Below are 22,058 nucleotides of genomic sequence, written 5' to 3'. Positions count from 1 at the left end.
TATCCATCATTTCTTCTACCGCTTCATCTTCTTCTAAAGGAAATTCTGCCAAGAAATCTGCAACAACTTGTGATTTTGGTGAAGACAAAATTTCATATTTAATATCAAAGTGGCCTACTTGTGCATTCCATCTCTCCACTCTTCCTGATCTTTTAGAATTCTTCATCACTGATTCAATTGGTACTTTTGTTAATACCTTTATCTTGTGCGCTTGAAAATATATGCGGAGCTTAAATGATGCATAAACTAATGCTAAGATTAACTTCTCAATCTTTGAGTAATTCTTCTCGGCAGTATTAAAAGTTTTGCTAATGTAATAATGGGTTTCTCCACTCCTGCGTCTATTCGCAATAACACAACACTTAATGCATGCGACGTCGTCGCAAGATAGATCAATAATTCTTCTCCTGATTCTGCTTTTTGTAAAATAGTTGTATTCATAAGATGTTTTTGATCCCTTGAAAAGCTTTTTCGCATTCATCAGTCCATTTGAATTTCGCACCCTTCTTGAGTATATCGAAAAAATATTTGCATTTGTCTGATGATCGCGAAATGAATCTCCCCAGCGAAGCTAAAAGTCCATTCAACTTCTGTACATCTTTTATTGTTGCTGGTGTTGGCATGTCACGAACTGCTTGCACTTTTTCTGGATCAACCTGTATTCCTTCCTTTGATACAATGTAGCCTAAAAATTTTCCCGATGCAACTCCAATAGTACACTTCTCAGGATTCAGTTTAATGTTATACTGCCGCATTTGTTCAAAAATCTCCCTCAGGTCCTGTACATGGTCTTTGGCTTCTTTACTCTTTACTAACATGTCGTCCACGTATACTTCTAATGTTTTGTGTATCCATTTCGCGAACACCTTCTCTACCATTCTTTGGTATGTCCTCCGCATTTCGCAAACCAAATGGCATTTTCGTGTAACAATATAAACCTCTAGGGGCGAAGAAAGCAGTATGTTCTTGATCTTCTTCAGCGAGAGGGATTTGGTTATATCCTTTGTACCCATCTAAAGACGATACCCTATCATTTCCCGCTGCGGATTCCACCATTTGAGGAATATCTGGTAACGGAAAACTATCTTTAGGACAAGTTTTGTTGTTAAATCAGTAAAATCTATGCAAATCCTATTCCTTTGTTTTTCTTTTGGACAATGACCATATTCTCTATCCATTCTGGGTATTTAGCTTCTCTTATGATTCCTGCATCAATCATTTTCTGTAGTTCTTCTTCTATTTGGGAATGGTAAGCTGTTGCGGTTTTTCTTATTCTTTGTTTAAATGGTCTCACATTCTTGTTAATCTCCAACTTGTGACATGCAATTGATGGATCTATTCCCGGTATCTCATCCATGCTCTCTGCGAAAACGTCTTTATATTCTCGCAAAAGATCAACAGTTCTTTCTTCTTCTTCTACATCCATCTTGGTTCCAATTCTCAATATTAGAGGTTCTTTTATAGTCCCAACGTTTACTTTTTTTGTTGATTCTGTGGCAGTGTAACTGGACTTGGATTCTCCCATTGGTGTTGGTTCTTTTATTGTTTTCACAGGTCCTTCTCCATCTTCCGAAATTTCGCTGGGTATTCCCTTGCCTTCTTTTGCCCTTATCATGTATACTCTAAATTCTTCTTCTTTCTTTGCCTCCTTTGCCAACTTTCTGCGAAATTGTTTCCTTTTTGCTTGTTTTTCATAATGCTTTACTTCAATTTGATGACATAATTTCGCATTGTCAACATCTCCTCTGATTTCACCTATTCCGTTTGGTGTGGGGAATTTAATACATTGATGTAACGTCGATACTACAGCTTTTATTGCATGTATCCATGGCCTTCCTAACAACATATTATATGGCGATTCCATATCCACCACGCATAGTGTCACGTGTGTTTCGATCTCTCCTAGCGGAATTCGTACTACTATTTCTCCTTTAGGTTTTGTTGTGGATTTTCCAAAGCCATGAACAAGATATGTTGAATTAGACATCTCTTCATCTTTAAATCCCATTCCCCTGAACGCATGATAGAATATTATATCCCTTGAACTTCCTGTATCGACTAAAGTTCTATTCAATATCCATTCTTCCGTGGATTTTTTTGTTGTTCCCTTCTCTTTTCGCGTAATAGGCACTGTAATAACCAATGGAGATGTGTGATTCAAATTTTCTTTTGGTATTTCCGTCGCTATGAATGTGATTTTTTACTTTTCCCAATCTTTCAAGGGTGTTGTCTTTTCTACTATCATAACCTTCCTTCCTTCAAAATTTCGTTTATGTATTCTTCCTTTGATGTTTTCATGGAATTCATTAATCATTGTTTTTGTTATCATATTACATTCCAATCTTTCGTCATCTTTATTGACTCTAATCATCTTTTAACTGGTTCACTGATCTATTTAATCACTTTCTTGATTTGAACAATTTCAACAACAATCTTCAATTTTTGATCTTTATTCCATGTTTCTAGCGCCATTATGTGGTTGTAGGAAATCCTACACTACACCGCTCATAAGATTTCATTAACATTCAACTCATTTTAGATCAACAATCTTAATTTTATTGATGAATTTTTGAACAATCTTACAAGGAAAGATAAAGGAATCAAGAATAACCACTGCTCTATATTTTCTCTCTCCTCTTTACTTGCTTCTCACTCAGAAAAAGATCTCTCCTTTCCTTTACAACTGAATGACTATTTATAGGAAAATACATAGTGGATGACAGCTAATCTATCTTTTATTTTCGGATATGATTTGCGACATTCTCGCAACCTCACAAATATTAATTTCGCAAACTCTATAATTTTCGCAGGACTCTCACATCTTTCTCATGATTCTAGCTGACGTCATTTATTATATCATTTCTAAAATTGTTCTGCGACGTTGTTGTGTTGTGTTGCTGATAATTTCGCTGAAATATTATCCTTGCGAGATTATGATCCTACAACCAAAACACCCAGAATCGATTTACGAGTGCATGAACGTAAACCGATTTTGGATAGTGTTTTCGAAAGGAAAAAAAACAAAAAATTTCAGTTGTTTGATGTTTTGAAGATAGATTTACATTAGTTGTCTCACATGTAGCACAGTTAATTAACACTCAAAATGATTAACTAACACTAATTAATCAGGGATAAAATGGATAGAAAAGGAATAGTTGGTTAAGGGGTTTTGGAAAACTACTTCCTAATGACCCTTTTTGTCTTTTGGTAACATGCCCCAAACTAGGAAGGACAGTAATATAATTAGATAAAGATATCAAAATGCTAGTTAAACAATCTAATTTTCACTCATATTCGTAGGCAGGCTAATTATGTAGCTGACATACTTTTTATTTTATTTTTCAGAACAAAAGTACAAGATGGTGTACAAAATATATGACTCAGTACTAGTTAACCTTTAGCAAACAACAATCACTAATCCCCGGGGCATAACAATGAGGGCAGCTGAAAGTAACACGAAAATCCAATACAAAAGACGGAACGAGATGCTAAACATCAATCTCATAATGTATTACTAACAAGATCCAAAGTCAAAGAAAAATATGCAGTAAAAGAAAAAAACGCCAACACAAGCAAGTAAAAAAGATCTCCTTTGATGACCAGAGTAAATATACTGAGCACTCCAACACCAGATCTAAGGAAAAAAGTCAGCAACAATGGCAGAAGGCCCAAACCAGTGCAGGCAACATGGATCAGCAGTAAGATGACACGATCATACCCAATCATAAGACCCCGCTCAACACCCAAACCCGACCTGAATCTAGAGAAGATCAACATTTCTAACGGTCAAAGCAACACCATCCAACCTCCATGATCACAAACACCAGCAAAACGAAACATCAATACAAAAATAACACCGGCATCAACCGACCACAGAAATACATCACCATCAAAAACAGCAGCATCGATACTCTTATCTTGAAACTTAAGGAACTCTGCCACCAGTTGCACCAGCCAATTGTCGAGGAATAACTTGAATAGAGACCGTAGAATCAATCAAGAACCAACATCATTTAGTTATAAACCATAAAATCAAGCCCCACAAATAAATCAAGTGCTGGAACAATGTTGAACAAACCCAAAACAACCATGCCAAAATTGTACAGCACCACTGCTACTCTCAATTCAGTAGAAAACCGCTTGATATGGAGATAACCACTTACCCAAAACAGAAAAGCGAAAGTAGAAAACATCTATTTGTATCTACGGTACCAAGTTCAACTCAAATTAGAGCTGTCAACGGTACTTATCTAAACGGATATGGCCTCATTGTGTCTGTTACCGATAAGGATTACAGGTTATCCGATAGTATCTGACAGATATTCAAAAATATTTTTTGTATCCGTTCCGATCACAATTTCAGATATCCGATAACATCTGGTAATATCCGATAATAGTTCATTAAAAAAACAATTAAATTCTTTTTTAGTCTTTATATATGATTCATAAATTATGAATAAATAAAAAAAAACCTAATGAAATTCAACTAAATAAAACCAAATACCTTGATCAAATGCAAAATTTTCACTTTATAATTTATTACATTAAATAAGATTTAAACAAAACTCAAATCTTCTCTACCATAATTGAAAAATTCTCCGCTTTTCTCACAACCAACAAAATTAGTTGCGTTTTTGTTCTTCCTTAATATTTTTATTTCTACATCTTCGTACACTACCAAGTTAACAACTACATAAATTATTCAAAAAAATAAAAATAAAATTACATATGCATTCTTTAAACGGATATTAAATATTATCCAATAGGATAATGCGTTTTCCATATCAGTTTTATTAAAATAAGAATACTCGATAAGGTATCCGTACCTGATATCCATCATATGAAATGTTGGATAATATCTAACGATTCGAACGGACTCGGACAAATATTGAATACTCGATTATCCATTGACTTCCCTAACTTAAATCCACTCCTGAAAGAAAAAATTTCAATCGGTCTAAGTCCAAATAACAAAACTTTTTTCTCCTTTTTAACAAAAATTCTATTTGAACCGAGGACAAAAACCACACCAAAACAACTACTCACAAAAATTCCAATGGGTCCCACCATAAATGGCCCCCTGCTATCCTCCGCGGAATCCACGGGCCCCAACATCAAAGAAATTGTGAGATAAATACAACGCTCGGTTTTGGTGTGGTCTACAGACTCGGTATGTTAAGAATCATTCCCTTTTTAACCACCATTTTCTCTCTCCTAAAAAGATAATGTCGAAAGGTCGTTAGCCTTGCTGACATACTAGCTAAAGGAGCTATCTCGAAAGGGTATGATATACTAATCCACCTTAAGCTATTTGTACAAGTCCAAGTGATGACAGTTTGGGAAGGAGTGTTTGCACCATCGGATAACGAAGAAAACATACTAGGAGATTGATCATCTGCCGTTTGAGGAAAAAAAATTCTTTGAGTGGTAAGTCATTAGCTATCAATGTATATTTTTAAAGAAGCGGCCGATCTTTAACTTCTCTATGTTCAATGTGAAGGAATGTATGGAAAGAGTTTGGCGAAAGGGGATCTTTCTACTACCCATAATAACATTTAAGATATTTTAATTTTGGTGCCCGTAAAATGGTATATCCTTACGTTTGGTGCCTAACTTTGTCCAACTTTGAATTTGGTGCCCAGTTAATCGATTGACTTTGTTTGACCGTGTTGACCACCCATTTTACAGTTAAAACTTAAAAGTATAAAATGCAAGGTCCTTCAAATAGTTTTTGTATTCGTCTATGTTCAACCATTCTTGGCCAACAATTAACTTTTCTGCATTCATCTAGTCATTTAACTGCAAAGTGGATGGTCAACACGGTCAAACAATATCAATCGGTTGATTAGGCACCAAACTCAAACTTGGACAAAGTTAGGCACCAAACGAAAGGATGTACCATTTTATGGGCACCAAAATCAAAATATCCCTTTAATTTATTCTTTTTTTTTCCTTCTATCAAACTCTTTTACTCCAAGAAACACCAAGCAATTCATACCAAATCACTTACCATACAATTTGGTCAAAAAAGTTATGAACTATCTATAGATGCTTATGGGGAGCAAAGTAAAGAAAAAAGATGCCATTGATAACGAGTAATCATTTTGGTTGTTGAGTGCCCTAAAGGTCGATTCCTTAGTGGAATGGGAGCATTTTTCTCTTGTAAACATATATATGGTAACACTTGGTGAAGTTTTTCCGTAGGAGTTGAAAGGCTTAAAAAAAGGGAAAGAAAGCATTGGGTAGATGAAAAGTTTGGGTCATTTTCTTCTTTTGGCATTTGCAACCCCTCCAAGACGAGGAAAAGAGAATGGATTGGTGGTAGGAAGAAGATAAAGACTAAAGGAGCAAGAATGTCTCTTCTTTTTTCCACTCGAAAGTAGCAAAACTACATGGACAAGCTAGGTAGCATATAATTCATTGAAAAGTTCCGACATACTTATAGGTATCACCATTCGGAAAAGCCTATATTGTTGAATGGAATCATGAACAATGATTTAATGTCTTATTATTTTTTATTAATTTGGCTACTATGGCGCCACCGACCTAAAAAATCTCAACATTCCTTAACCACAAATATCACCGGGTCACATATGATTTTTCAGCTCAAGGGACTGCTCTATGCGGCTATGCCGAGTACTTCCATATTCGTGCGGCCGTGTGCAGTCACTCTCTGGCTCTCTACCCCATAGAGAAAATCCTAAGCAAGCTTATTACTCTTTAATCAAGAAAAAGAAAACACCACAACAACCCAATTATGCTAAAGGTGTCTATTTCTAAGTGCTATTACGGATCATTTTTACTGTTAGCTATATCAAATAAAGGGAGAAATTAGTACACTAAAATATCTGATACAGCTGTTTTTAAGTAATCGAGTACCTCGAAATTAGTCATTTGATTTGATATCTAATGCGACTTCAAAAAAGATTAAGGAGTACCTGGAAATTGGTCATTTGATTGGATAACAGTGAGACCTCAAAAAAGACTAAAGAGTAAAGACCAGTTGCGATTTTACACCCCGTTCCCGCAGACCCCCTCAGCTGATGGGGAAGTAAGGATTAAGGCTATTTTTTTCTCAATAAATTCAATTATTCTTCTTCTTATTACGATTATATCTCTTTTGTGAACCATAATGTTACATCCGTTTCTGAAAAAGTGTTACTTACACTTTTTCATTTTAGTCTAAAATAAAAAGTGAAAGTAACATTTTTTCAGAAATGGAGGGAGTATTTAATAATTTTTGTTGCTTTTTATTTTCGTAGGCTAAAAATGGAAATCAGATGACTCATTTCAAAGGAAGCGGCGAGATTTACCAAGGGTTTAATCCCATAGGTTATCCACTTTTTACAAAGGGTGTAAACACGCGGACTAATAGGGAGTTGGATTTGGGGTTAGTAACCCCTCTTTTTTTTGAGAGTCAGGATAAACTGCGGTCTTTAACCCACGGTAAATTCAATATTTTCCATTAGTACATATATTGAGTTAACAAAGGATTGTTGATTCTTCTACCGAAAAACATTAGAAGTTTCGGTAAATTTTACTTACAAACATCTAATACTTTTTTCATTTGATTTACTGACATAGCTTAGCCTGTTTGATTTCGTCATTATCTAAATCACCGTCGTTTTACATCTCCGCAACTCCTACATGTCATCCAGAACAACACCAATTATACCACCAAAAATTCTATTTGGACCGTTATATTGAACAAAGAAAAAACCGTATACTCACATTCAAACACTAAAATGGAACCCCAAGTTTTCTCCCGGGGGTAGAGCGCACCCATTTGTGTATGTATAAGGTTTTTATCTAGTTTAAATTGGTGGTTCATATAGACCCATTGTTATACCTCGTCCTAGCTCAAAATCAACTGTTGTTTGAAGTGGAGTTTTCTAGACCATTGTTTATTCAACCAGTCAATAATAAGTGTAATGGTTTTAAGGCCGAGTAATTAATCTCTGTAGTCGCAATCCAAATTCCTGCATTTAGAGTCAATATCCATATTGCAATGTATGTATCGTATGTAATCCATGGAAGCTTGACTTCGTACATGTATACCTTAATTATTACAAGGTAGATCTGAGTATCTGAGTTCATTAATTTTACGAGGTTTATATCTTTTCTTTGTTTCTCAACACTCATCCACATGAATACAAGGATTAATTTTTTATTTTGTTTTTGAAGCATACAGAGATTAATTGCTTATTGTGTTTCGAGGTCTATTTTCTTGCTAAATTGTTTTGATTTAGCTTTAACTACCAAACTTGGTAGTAAACAAGTGTTGTTGACATAATATTGTTAAAACATAAATCGAAATGCTTGTTACCCCTAACATTTGCCTGTGGCAACATCAATTTCTGAGTAAGGCATGTCAAAAAGAATAATTTATTAAGTTAAAAAAATGTACGGGCATACATTAACTATCACTTTATTGAAGCAGAAAAAAATAAAAATTAAATACGGATTGAAAAATATGACAAATATTAAGTAAAGGATGTTTCGATGTATTCTAAAAGCAAAATAGTTGAAAATTAGTTTAATAGTAAAATTTGAGATCGACTTCTAGTAATAATTAGACGAATTTCATTTTGCTTCTCATTTCTTCTCCCGCCTCTGGTGTCAAGTTACCCTTTAAGTTAAGGAAAAAAAAATACGGAGCAAAAAAAGATAGGCTAGCACTTGTCTGGGCCTTACCACCAAGATAAAAAGTAAAGACAGACATAAAACATCACTTTTAACACCAGGCCAATGTGCTAGAATGAAAATAAAAACGATAAATACATATACAAATTCAGCGAAACCAAATACCAAATTAGTTTGTAAAGCTACTGATGTATAATATATTCTTTAATCACTATGTCTTTTAAAATACGATTTATTTATTTTTTTAAAAGAAAAGGTTATGTAAAAGTGAAAACGCAATGACCACCGTAAAAGTCACAAAGACTATATTACATATGTAAAACAAGACTAGGTTACTACCAAAAGACCTGAAAGTCTTCGTCTCACAGACCCAAAAAAACTAAGTGTACTTGATAAGGACAATCGTCTACTAAACTAATTTATGCCTAACTCCCAACACCCAATCATTTTGCTCTTTTCAAATATTCTGAATAATAGCATAGTTAAAAATATCTGATATTTCCTTGCATCGAATTCTAAAAATGTTCCAATCCAATCTATAAACAACAACAACACAACAACCGAAAGAGACCAAAAGATTAAAATGGTTTTTATGAAGTAATACCAAATCTCAAAAGTATAGATACAATGAATTAAAATGTGATCCACATGTACAATTACAAAGAACACAAAGTTCACTGTCCCGCTAAACACCCATATGCCTGAGCATGGTTCTGGTAAGATATGAGTTGCTGAAGGCAACCCATAATTTAAAACTAACTTTGTTTGAGATAAATTTTATTCAAATTCTGATATTTAAAATGATAAATATTCAGACCCTGTTGTAGTGGAATCAAAGCAAAAGACAAAGAGGCGCGCAGAGAGTTTCTTATTCATCACAGTAGTAGTGTTACATGGATACAAATATCCTATATATACATTGAAGGGTAAACCCTAGGTATCTAGTTGGGCCGCACATTTATAGACCGTAGGCCATATAACACTCCTCCTTGTGCAGTCCAATAGAACTTCATATGTAGTGCTTCACATATAGTTCTTCGAATGTAATTCTTTAAATGTCGTCCTCTCCTTGATGACTTGTGACGAAATCAATTTCCTCATTAAAACTTTGACAAGGAAAAATCTAGTGGGACAAAACATTGGTACAACTCTTCACATGTTGTCTCATAGTTTACATGTAGTTCATCACATGTAATACGATCTTCAAAGATCGACGAGTCTAAGTTAATCGTCTCGTTAAAACTTCGTTAGGAAAACCCAGAGGGACAAAACTTGTATTAAAGAAAAAGAGTACAATATTAAGCAAACTTATAACATAGTTGGACTCGAATATGTTGCCTCATTAAAATCTTGACAAGGAAAACCCAGTGGGACAAAACCTTGACGAAGGGAAAAGAGTACAACGTGACAGATGCAAGTAAAGGTGACCCGTTGCAGATGATCACTTTGCTCCATTGAAGTTCATTAGTTGTTTCATAACTCCTAAGGAAGAAAATCCTTGTGGGAAAGACAATAGCCTTAGTTAGGAAATTACTTCCCGGTGTTTGTTGTTGTCTCATTAAAAACCTTGCCGAGTAATTAACAAAACCCTGTAAAAAAATATTCTCGATCGAAGGGAAAAAGAGTACAACACAACCTCAATTTCGAAGTAAAGTATGTCGACATCATATCCTTGGATCCTCCCCCTAATGTTGGAATCTCTCCTTGATTACTTTCAGAGTTGTTCTAGACAGTTCTTTAGTCATGTACTTTTCGAAACTGAATATGGGTAATGACTTAGAAAATAGTCTACCATATCTCCCGCTGATTACTTTCGTTGGAAAAGATATTATTGTTCCTTCATAATCAACAACCTTTGGATTGCAGTTCCTTTAGCATTCCTTTTTTATGTCTTTGCAGAAACAAACACATATCAATTGTAATGGCCCGTCCCTCCACCTATATTGTCCCACTTAGCCACTGCGCTAATCCGGCAGTGTGGGGTTTTCAACGGGCATCGCTGCGGTAATCCAGCAGAAATTTCCCGGATGGTCACCAGTTCCTGGATTGCTCCCGCCCGAGCACGCTTAACTGTAGAGTTTTCTGCCAACTCTGGAGCCAATTGTGCTGAAAAGGCCTCCGTGTTAGGAAAGGAAAAACCATTACCTATATTCCCATTCGGCCAACCACTGCCGGGATATTACAATACCATCATCTTAAATTGGAGCCGTCCTCGACTCCGGAATATATACACAAGCCAAGATCTCCGATGTTCCCTGCCCCTCATGAGACCAGTACCTGACTTACCGCGTCTAGCGTACTCTCTCACCCTCGGCAGGTGACCCGTCGTCGGCTTTGATATCATTTGTAATGACCCGTCTCTCCACCGATACTTTTCCCACTTAGCCACTACGGTTATCCGGGATTGTGTGGTTTTTAACGGTCATCACTGCGGTAATCCAGCACAAACTTCCCGGATGGTCACCAATCCCTGGATTGTTCCCGCCCGAGCACGCTTAACTGCAGAGTTTTCTGCCAACTCTGGAGCCAATTGTGCTGAAAATGCCTCGGTGTTAGGAAATGACAAACCATTACCTATATTCTCATTCGGCCAACCACTGCCGAATATCGGGGTAATACATCAATGGTTACTTTTAACTATATGATTATGTTCATTATACAATTCCAATGACGTTGTGTTGGTGCTGAGATATATCTATCTAACAAGTTCATTGAGGATGTAACATTTGGTTACAATGCGTCTATTGTACTTAGATAAGGAAAATTTATCTCCCGACACATCTTCTCCATCTTTCTTTAGACGAATTGGTCATTTACTTACATTTGAACCTCGACTAACCATGAGAGTGCTAGTAGGATGCATGTCCTTGTTAAATTTCATGACAACGAGCATATGCAAACTGGTGGAATAATATACCACAAGCTCGGTCTTCTAGTTCAGAACATAGATAATATCGATATTTCCCAGGATTTTCATCTCAAATTCAGATTTTAAATAGCTTGTAAGATCTCTTATTCCGTTAAGAGTACTTATTTGTCCATACCGTCGACGTAGATAGCTATAATTCTGAATCAGGAACTTATTTAATACGCATGGCACAGAACCTTACTTGTTTATCCTTTCCCAATCAAATAGTCACTTAGACGGGTATACCACATCCGCCTGATTGTTTAAATCAATAAGTGACTGTTCCAGTGTAACTGCAAACACACTCCGTGGTTTAGAGTCATTCAACTTGGGAAGCAAAAGGCTCTCATGCACTTTTGCAAATATATTTGAATATAAATCTCCAAATATAACCACATCTACTATGTTTCAAGTTCTTTTGAATCTACCATGCAAACTAATTAACTGAACATCATGATGTTCAAAAGATTAAGCAATCCAGGGCTTTGTAAGAAACCTCGGGCCACAAGGTGATTCTTTATACTTTAAGACCTCAGTATTCTCACTACACTTTGTGACAAATAACCACATATAACCCACGGGCTTTACACTTGGTTGGTTAGACTATCACACTAAATACCCGTATATTTGTCAAAGAACTAAGTTCTACCTGGATTACGTAGGCCAAATATGCTCTTTATTTGAAATTAATCAAAATAAAGCATGGGCGATCTCATTGTGCTCTAATTCTGGAGCAACTATTTATGGATTATATCATCACTGTGCACGCATGATCCTTCCATTGATTCATATGAATTCACATAATCCGTCAGGATTTCATTGTTCTCAAAACTATAACGTTTAAAACTTCGGAGCTCCACCCGTTTGATTCATGGACATATTTAGAGACAATCTTATGAGATGATTTCAGATGATATAATTAAGTTATGCCTAATTCACCTATTTCCTTTCTAGGTAAGCACTGATCAAACCTAGTGGTCTCTCCATCTTCCTTTATGGAGCCACGACCTCAACCACACTTCCACCAAATGTAGTTGTAACACCTTAGTTTACGGTGCATATCCTTTACTAAGGATTTTTAACCTTACAGACATGTTTGCAGTTGGTATGTGTGATCTCGTCAGTTTAGCGATATCGATGTACATTCCGAAAATCGATAATCCTTTTTCGCTTCGCATTTCCATTTGTGGAGTATAAGAGTCTATATGAGACAAAAAGGGAACACACCACGACATTCCCTGTCGTTCCCCCGGAAAATACATTTTCCTGTCTCCCCCTAATGACAGGAAGACTATCATATTAGTGTCATTATCCGCAAATCAGCGGTTGAGATATCGCCTGTCAAAGGGTTCAAAAATGCGGATGATTGTTGAAAATTCTTGTCCAACATAGTCACTTAATCATTTTGATGACCCATCATATTAAGATGGGGAGTTGTAAGGGCACATATATAGTGCAACCAAAAATGCGTAAGGACACAAAATGTCAGGCATATATCCAGTTACCAACTGGTACGCAAAGAATGGTTGACCAATTGTGGGTCTAAAACGAATAAGTGAAGATGTGTGTAATATTGCATATTCCCCAAGCAGTTAAAGGTAGGTTTGTACGCATAACCATGCCTTGGGCACCATATGTAACCTTGATGATAGCCTTTGCGAGACCATAGGGTATAAGATGCTCTACATTTACAAGGGGTGGTGAGTCCTTACATGTATAATATGAGCTAGTAGTTTTCCAAACGCAAAATTTCTTAGGAACTATAACTAGTCCAAAATGTCAAAACATCCACCAGAGCTATAAGTCACTTTAACGGTCCGCATTCTGCATGAATATTTTTCTAAATATCACCTTGTTTTCTTTGTAATATGTATTGTTTTCCATTTGCATCTTAGAATGGTCTCGATCCTGTTTTACTGAAGACTTTGTAAAATGAGTGATATGTTTTCTTACTTAAAAGAAAAATGGGAATGGGGGGTTGTGCATCTAATACTTTAGAAAACACTTATTGAGAGATATGGCATCACTTCGCATTTTGTCAATATTTTTCCCTTTGTCTCGTTCATTCAAATAAAGTTATGCACGTATGAGTCCTTTCAAAACGATCATCATGTCACAACCGAAATGACTTTATGGTTATGCCAAAGTCTGTATGAGTCAATACCGAATATTTCATTCTCGGGGTCAAAATATGGATTTAATAATCCAAATATTAGTGATTTACTTTTCACCAAATTGACTCATCAATTTCTCTAAGAATTCATTAAAGGTTATAAAATATGCAATCAATTACATTCTCATCACTGTGAGTTTCCATATGATATCCACGTGCATGGTTTTCTTTGGAATTTAACAAGGTGTGATTAGCCCTTAATACGTATAGAGCTTATGTGACTTTTAGTCTTTGTTCCATCTCGGTAACAAATTTTTAGTAATGGTTCACTCGATGATCCAATCATCGTAGTCACATTATAAGGAATTAGTTCAACAACTAGTGTATATTCCTTAACTCAGTTAGACATTGAGTCTTAAGAGATTTAATAAGTGGTGTGGCCTTATTATGTAACAAAAGTGGGTTCAACTCAAGTACTTTAGAGTGAATATATGTTACATTTAAGGGGGAGTGATATATTTTCATCCAGATATATCTCAACTGCTTTAGAGAATTTATGTCTCGTGGGAATGATGTACTTTCATTTCATAAGCGCAGACATTTGATCTAATTCAAATAATTAGTCAATTGGCCAGGCAAAATTCTTCTTATCATTAAAGTTGATGTTTAAAGTATGACCTTCCCATGGAAATTGGTTGCTACTGTCGTACCCGCATTGCATTGCTTGTACCAATACCGGTAAGAAGATTCATTCCCAACTCTTTTGTACGTCTAACCCTCATTACTTCGGGGTTGTTTCCATTTTCAATTTTGCTACATTTAGCTTAATTTGAGACATTTATTTATCTCAATAGACCAAGAGAATCTCACTATACATGTCAACCAATTACTTTAGGTTTAATAGATCACTAAAGATAGTTCTCTTGTTGTCATACTTCAACATATACGGGTTCGTTAGTATAATGGATAAAGTAAAGAAATGGAAATTGTCTGAATCACATCACCTTTTCTGAGTTCTTCCACAAAAAACTGGAATACATGTGATTTTATTTGCAACGTATCTTTTGAAACTACCGACTCCTTAATAGTCGAGCAAGTGGATTACATTCCACGGAACATTCAAATTTGGGGAGAAAAAATGGTGCTCAAGTACTTTTAAATCCCAAATAAATACATTGGAATCTAGTTGATACAACCAATTGAACAAAAGACACCATTCAACTATAGCCGATATCATATTCAAGGGAACAAAATAACATTAAGTCGATCAAACTTCTTAACGGCGAGATTAGCAATCATAATTTAAACTGGCCGTTTATATGATGTGGACTTATTTTAAAACAAAAATAAACAAAACTAGGCATGTTCTAAAAACAAATAAATAAGCCTAGCAAGTATTCAATCTAAAAATCCACGTTGTAGTTACATACCTCAGACATTGGTTCCCGCTGTGTATAACAGAACCAGAACATCCTTGATCGCGCACAACCCAACAACAGAACAGGACGGAATAACACCAAGAACAGGAACGGACAGGGTTGGCTTGAACTGGATCAGACCGGGTCGGCTTGAAGCGAATTGGACCCCACCGAGTTGGCTTGACTGACCGGACCGGGTTGGCTTGAACTAATTTTTCTTTCTCCACGAACATAATTTTTCTTTCTCCATGAACAGAAGACTGTCTTCACGGAAAATCCAATATTTGTCTGACGGGATCGTCAGAAAGATTTGTCTTCACAGAGTTTCATCGATTTCCTTCACAGATTTTCTTCCACAGACCTAACTAGGAACTATATCCGTAAATCCCTAATTACGGATGACCTAAACTTCCATTTACCAGATTTTCATGATTAATCAAAATATTTTCTTCTTAATGGAAGATTGAAAAGGGGCAAAAAAATTAAAAAAACATAGAAGCACTGAAATCAGTCTATGATAGGACTTCCGAGATACCGATTGATATAACCCGAATTTTTTTCTTTCTTTAGTGGCATGGAAGAGCTCGTGTTTTATAACGTGTTGTAGTGGAATCAAAGCAAAAAACAAAGATAGAGAGAGTTTCTTATTCATCACAGTAATAGTGTTACATGGATACAAATATCCTACATATACATTGAAAGGTAAACCCTAGGTATCTAGTTGGGTCGCACATCTATGAGCCATAGGCCCTACAACAGACCCAATAGATAATGGCTACACAAGTAGAATAAATAACGAACAATTGTGCGATACAAACTTTTTATTGTTTAAGGGAGAGTTTTACAACGTTTTCCTTTAAGGTTTTCTTTTCCCCAGAAGTTTTATCTTTCTTTTTCTTTCCTACAAAATTATCTTACCGGTATTTTCTCTAGTATGCTTTTAGTATTTTCTGCCCCCTACGGATACTTACTTGCACTTTATTTACAAGTTAGCACTACTTCTATATTCTAGTCATTCTAGGAATGGATACTCCCCTATGTTTTTAATCTTCTAAAAATAGGACTCTTAAATTCTCCGGCCAGGATCAGGATATTACTTCTATATTACTTTGAAAGAATTCTTTTGTTTGTAAGCTTGGGTATAAGATATTTCACTGGTCCTTTACCTAGAAATGGATCATAAATTGAAGAAAAAAAAAGATGAATATTTTATCATTTGTGCTTATTAGTGTTTGAGTTGCTTGTGTTTTTCCTTCTTTTTTCCGCAAAAGATAGCAAACCTCATATAATATATTGATAACACCGATTTTGGAAATCATAAAATTTATACCAATCTTTCAAGATCATAATACATTCATCAAACCTATTATATCTCCACCCATTCTTCAACAACTCACAAGCATAAAAACCAATTAAGAGTTCCCTGTGGGCCAAGCATCATCAATGGGCCAAACTAATTTTGAAATAAAATTAATATTGATCACTGCACAAAGCAGTGACTGGATCAGGTCCAACCTAATGTTATCAAGAACATGCACATTTGGGTAACATGAAAATAAAGTTATTATAGTACCAGTGTTTATACAAATTAAATTAACGGGAATCAAAGTAACAAGGATCTTCTTAATAGGTATTTTGCGGTCTTTATCAGGAAGAATCAATTGAATCGGCTTTGGAGTCTTGCTAGCAGTTGTGGTAGTTGATGATCTTGGTTTAATTGTTGTTGTTGCTGCCTTTGTTTCCTTGGTTAGATCGAATTATATTTTTTGTTGTCATTGGATTTGATTTTTCTCTATAGAGATAAAACATTTTCTTCCACTTAAACAGGTCTTCACCTTGAGTCCAGACCACAAAAACCAAAACGACGAATGAGTTAATATTTCTTGTAATTGTTGCTGAAATCAAAACAAGGGGAAGGAAAGTTCTCAAATAAGAAATCAGAATATGAAAATACGAATGAAGCAAAGAAAGGTACCAATAGATCTAAACCTAAAACCAGCTGTCCTTGAATCTAAAAACAATCAGAGCATAAAAATTAAGAAAAAATGGTGAAAAAGAAGCAAATAAACGATACTAAAGAAAAATTGAAAACCAGTTGAGCTTCCCCTGTTCAGATTTGTTTCAAGGGAACTGAGCAGGGGAAGACTCTGGTAGCTAGGATTTAATTAAATTTTGAGAGAATAAGGTTTTCTAAGAGAGAACCTTCCAAATGGATTTTCTTTTCCTTCGCGGTTTTGTTTTGGTTGTCATTTATAGAAATGAGAAGATATTTATCTTATTTTTAAAAAATGGAGGGAGTTTGAATGCTCCCTCCCACTGTGAAGGTAGAGGTTCGGACCCCATAATCACAAAATCAACTCCAATCCGAAAGAGTTTGGATATAGTCCAGGAACTGCTATACTACCCTATCAACCATAATTTTCTAGAGTTCTAGACCCAAAGAATTTCTTTCCTCTGTTAAGACACATTTTTCATCTTGATAATATTTGTGATTGCCAATTGTGATGGTTGAAAAATTCAAAAGATATGTCCGGTCAAGGTACATTGTTTTATTGCTAGTTTGTTATACAACAGTCACTCATTCGTTAATCACCAACCGTGCCAACAAGGCAACAACAGTGACAATACATAGAGTTTCCAATCAAATATCTTTTCAAGTTCGTGTTTTCACCTTTGAAGACTTTAAGGTTTGGTTTAAATTAGCAAATTCACACCATCAGTCACCTCTTTTATCCCATCAAAAGTGAAAAATTTCCCTTGCTTTCCTTATCGTTAAGGACCAATAATTAGATTAATGATACCCACAACTTTTTTCTATAGCATACAGAAACAATCCGATGTTGCATCGCTACCAAACTATTCAAGTTTGGGTTTTTCTCTTTTTGTATATGAAACAAATAAGCCTTGCATTGCTCCACTGTATCTTGTTGGTGAAATAATGTCCTAAAATTGAATAATTTCATCAAAGTGATCAGCTTAACATCATACGGTCAGTTATGCAATGCCCTTTATCCTGTATATACAGGAGACTTCATTACATTTGTCATATTCATCGAGGAGGGGCTATATATTTAAAGGCCTGGTAGAGAAAAGACAATGATATATCAAAAATCCATGACAAACCTAACTCCATTATATAATCCTTGAAGAATTGAGTAGTCATACATATCGAATTGATAGATCAATGTAAAACCCACCTTGGACAGACATATATCCATGGATTTCATTAAATTTTGCAGGCATTCCTTTCATTTATATAAAGAGAACCCATTACTCATAATACGTTGTTTTCACTCGACACCATTAAGTTGTGGGCTCCAAAGTTTACGAGTTAGTGGGTAAATAATTATGGCTTGGTGCATGTATACCTAGGGCTGCACAAGAACCGGTTGGGAGGACCTGGACCGGAGTGGAACCGGAAATACCGAACCGGTACCGGACCGGAACCGGTCTAGCCGGTACAGACACCGGTACTGGAAGTTGAGAACCGGTCTAGACCGGTACAGACACCGGTTCTAGGGGGAGTACCGGTAGGAACCGGCCCATATGTACCGTTTAATTTCAGCCGTTAAGATCCTAACTAGTTTTAATCCTATCCGTCCAATATAGATAACCCTAATACTAATCGCTAACTCTGGTAACTCTCTCACTCTCAGTTTTCTTTCTTCTTCGTTTTTTTTCTCTCTGAAGCAGTGAAGCTATGAAGAGCAGCCTCTTCATCTCTGAGTAACTACGGCTACCCTCACCAATCAATCAGGAAATCACCAATTCACGATCATCATCAAGTGATTCAAGTCTTACTAGTTAGTAGCTATCAATCAATCAGGTAATCTTTTCGATTTCCTTTCTGTTTCAACAAAAGGAAACCCTAGGAATTGTAAACGATTTTAAGTAGCTATCGCTTGACTAATCAACTAACCCTAGTGTTTATACTCACGCAGGTTAAGTGGTGACTGCCAAGGATACCAATTTTTTCTTCGTCTATCAGATTCAATCTAAACCTTTTTGTTTCCAAGGTACTTTACAGTCTTTACTTATTCTTGTTCTTCTAATTGAGCAATCTATCTTATGAGATTAACCTTGTTGATGTAAATGATTTAGGGTTTGACATTGATTGAGAGTTTGAGATCAATTTAGGGTTTGAGAATTCAGATTGATTGATCAATACATGTTAATATGTTATAATGAATACATAGATTGATTGTACTCTGTACTACTGTGTGATAAGTGATAACTGATTAACTGTGATTCTATGAATGGTTTTGCAATTAGTTGTATCTTTCTTGTATGAGTATGTATGACAGTATCACTATGTGTATGTCTCACTGGAGGTATTTCCTAACTTGGATTTGTTGATAATATTGAGTCTGTATACTGTATGTTTGCCAAGTACAATAAGTATTGGGGTGTGTATGAGAATATGTAATGTATGGAAATGAATGGACTGAAAATATTCAATCTGCACAAATTCAACTGTAGTTATGAACTTCTTCTGTATTTGCTTGCTATTTGTTTTGAACTGGTTGTAAACTTGTAATACACACAGGTTGAGGTTGTCCTATCCAATCAATGGCCTTATTGGAGGGGAAAGTGCAGATTTGTGGCCTAGGATTGCAACTTGCAAGTGCAGGCTGTGCAGCCATCCATTATTTCTTGTCGACTTGTCGTAGACAGACTTATATGGTAGTGGAAATGTTGTTTTTACTTTTTGGCAAACTGAACTTATGAACTTATTTTGGATTGTTGTTTTGAAGTTATGCAAAATGTTGAACTTAAATATGTATGCAACCTGAACTTATTTTGGATTGTTGAACATTGAACTTATGGAAATGTTGTATTATATTTTGTAATATTTTTCAGGTAAAAAACCCGGTACCGGTCTTGTACCGGACCGGTACCGGAGGACCGATACAACTCCAGGTACAAGTACAGGTACCGGTCCTCAAAATGAGGTACCGGTCAACACCAAGTACAGGGACCGGTTCCATAAGAGAACCGGACCGTACCGGAGTATGTGCAGCCCTAGTATATACTGTATAGAAGGCAACGCGAGGGCGTACACTGGTACTGGTATCTACTCAAGTGTTATAATAAGGCAGGGCACGTGATTAAACAACACTGTTTTTATTGATACGTTATTTGTATTCTTATGACGACAATAATCTTCTTGTTCTTGACAGATCAGAAACACAGATATAATGACCGTCTTTCTATAGTCACTTGGAATTCAATTAGGTTTTCCTGACAAAAAAGGTTCAAACAGAAAGAAAAACCAAGAAAATGACACTTGACGGCATATCGGTCGGTCAAACTAGGTATTGCCCATAATGGTGTAACTTGAACACCTTCAGTACAGCATCATTCACCGTAGAAACCATGTGATACTAAACCAAGAAGTGTTTCTTTTATTCTTAATAAATCAAAATTCAAAACAAACGAAACATTTCGCATATAAGATTCGATTAACGGCTGCCAAACGATCATAGCGGTGGTTTTTCTGTTAAATGGTACGAGGTGGCCTGTAGTATCAGGCCATCCGAGTACAGTTTAACTGTGTTTCTCTGTTTTCTTTTGGTTTATTCAGTCAATTTTGATCCAAATTACGGCTTTACGAGCATGCTAATCCAAATAAAATGGTAAGGGGTGGTATGTACATATCACATGCATACGAACTAAATTATTGCATGTCTTATCGCTCGTCCTAGGAATACGATCAAAACTGTATATGTCTCCCATTCACATTTTTTATTGATCTTTGTAGATCTGAAATGAAAACCTTTTGACTCAGTACTCTTGGTAAAGTTAGGGGCCTGGGCATCTATTTTGATGGATGCATGCATGCCCCAGGTTCTTTCACTTCAATGATGTTTTTTCTTCATGATTCTCTATCCACCGATGAATAAGAATGCTTAATTTAGATGCGTCACTGCTCTCGGACAAGACAACTTAACACTTCGATGAGAAAGGTTAGCGCGTTTGAGCCTACTACTGGCCTTATTACGTGAAGGTCCCTTACATACTAGCAAAACATTACCAACAACAATGGCACAATCTTAACCAATGACAAAATTCTCATATCGGACACTATTGAGCAGCATTAACACAAATAAGTCGACAACTATCTCACTCACTAAAAGCCGAAAAATCTTGACAAAAGAAAAGAAGCTGATGGAAGCCAGGTGCAAAAGAAATATCAATACAACTTCAAAGCACTGTTGATATAAGGTATCTTTATATTTATATCATTGACAGTGCCACGCTAGATATAAGGTATCTTTGCTCTTTTTTTCCCCACTTTTTCTTCACCTTTACGCAGGATGGCTTATTTAAACAATGTTCTACCAATGTTTTGAGTGGAGCTATGAGAGTGATCATTAGTTTAGTGCTTTTATACTAATTAAGATTCTTAAAAATCTTAATTCATAGTCATCATAGTTCTACTTTTATATTAAAGTTTTGAATTTTTGAATATAGAATTCGTGATACGATCCATGAAAGTTAAGCCAAAAGAAAAGAAAGAGTAAGATGGAGAGAAAATTAACAAGGCGAAAGCGGGTCATGAGAAACAATAAATGATTACCCTCTTATTTCATATTATCTCACATTTTGGACATTAATTTTCTTTAAATCCCCGTACTCTTATTTAATGAGATAGCATATTTGAAGCTAATATTTGAGGATACACTCGTCTTACAAATCTGGACGTACCCATAAAAACGAACACATCCCGAAATGTATTAACTCCACCATCTACTACTTTGAAAATCGACGAATTTTTAACCATTAAAACCAAGATAGGTAGATGGTGAAGTTTGGTATTTTGAAATTGTTCATTTTTTGTGAGTATGTACATCATTGTAAGATGACCATATCTCCAAAATATTAGCTTCAGATACGCTATTGTTTAAGATTTTTCAAGAAAACCACCTTCCAAAATGTGAGATACTGTGAGTTTAAGAGTGTGAGGGGATCGTCC

General features: G+C 35.7%; 1 long non-coding RNA gene across 1 annotated transcript; it reads left to right on the top strand.

The window, feature by feature from the left end:
* The first annotated feature begins 18,626 nt into the window (after positions 1-18,626).
* On the top strand, positions 18,627-19,934 carry LOC113337911. The gene is made up of 3 exons (XR_003354503.1): positions 18,627-18,908; positions 19,024-19,098; positions 19,629-19,934. It is a non-coding gene; the product is annotated as an uncharacterized LOC113337911 (long non-coding RNA).
* Positions 19,935-22,058: the final 2,124 nt, after the last annotated feature.

The sequence above is a fragment of the Papaver somniferum genome, unplaced genomic scaffold, assembly GCF_003573695.1.
Source record: "Papaver somniferum cultivar HN1 unplaced genomic scaffold, ASM357369v1 unplaced-scaffold_18, whole genome shotgun sequence".
In the NCBI taxonomy this organism is placed as follows: domain Eukaryota; kingdom Viridiplantae; phylum Streptophyta; class Magnoliopsida; order Ranunculales; family Papaveraceae; genus Papaver; species Papaver somniferum.
This window is presented reverse-complemented; position numbering and strand designations above follow the sequence as displayed.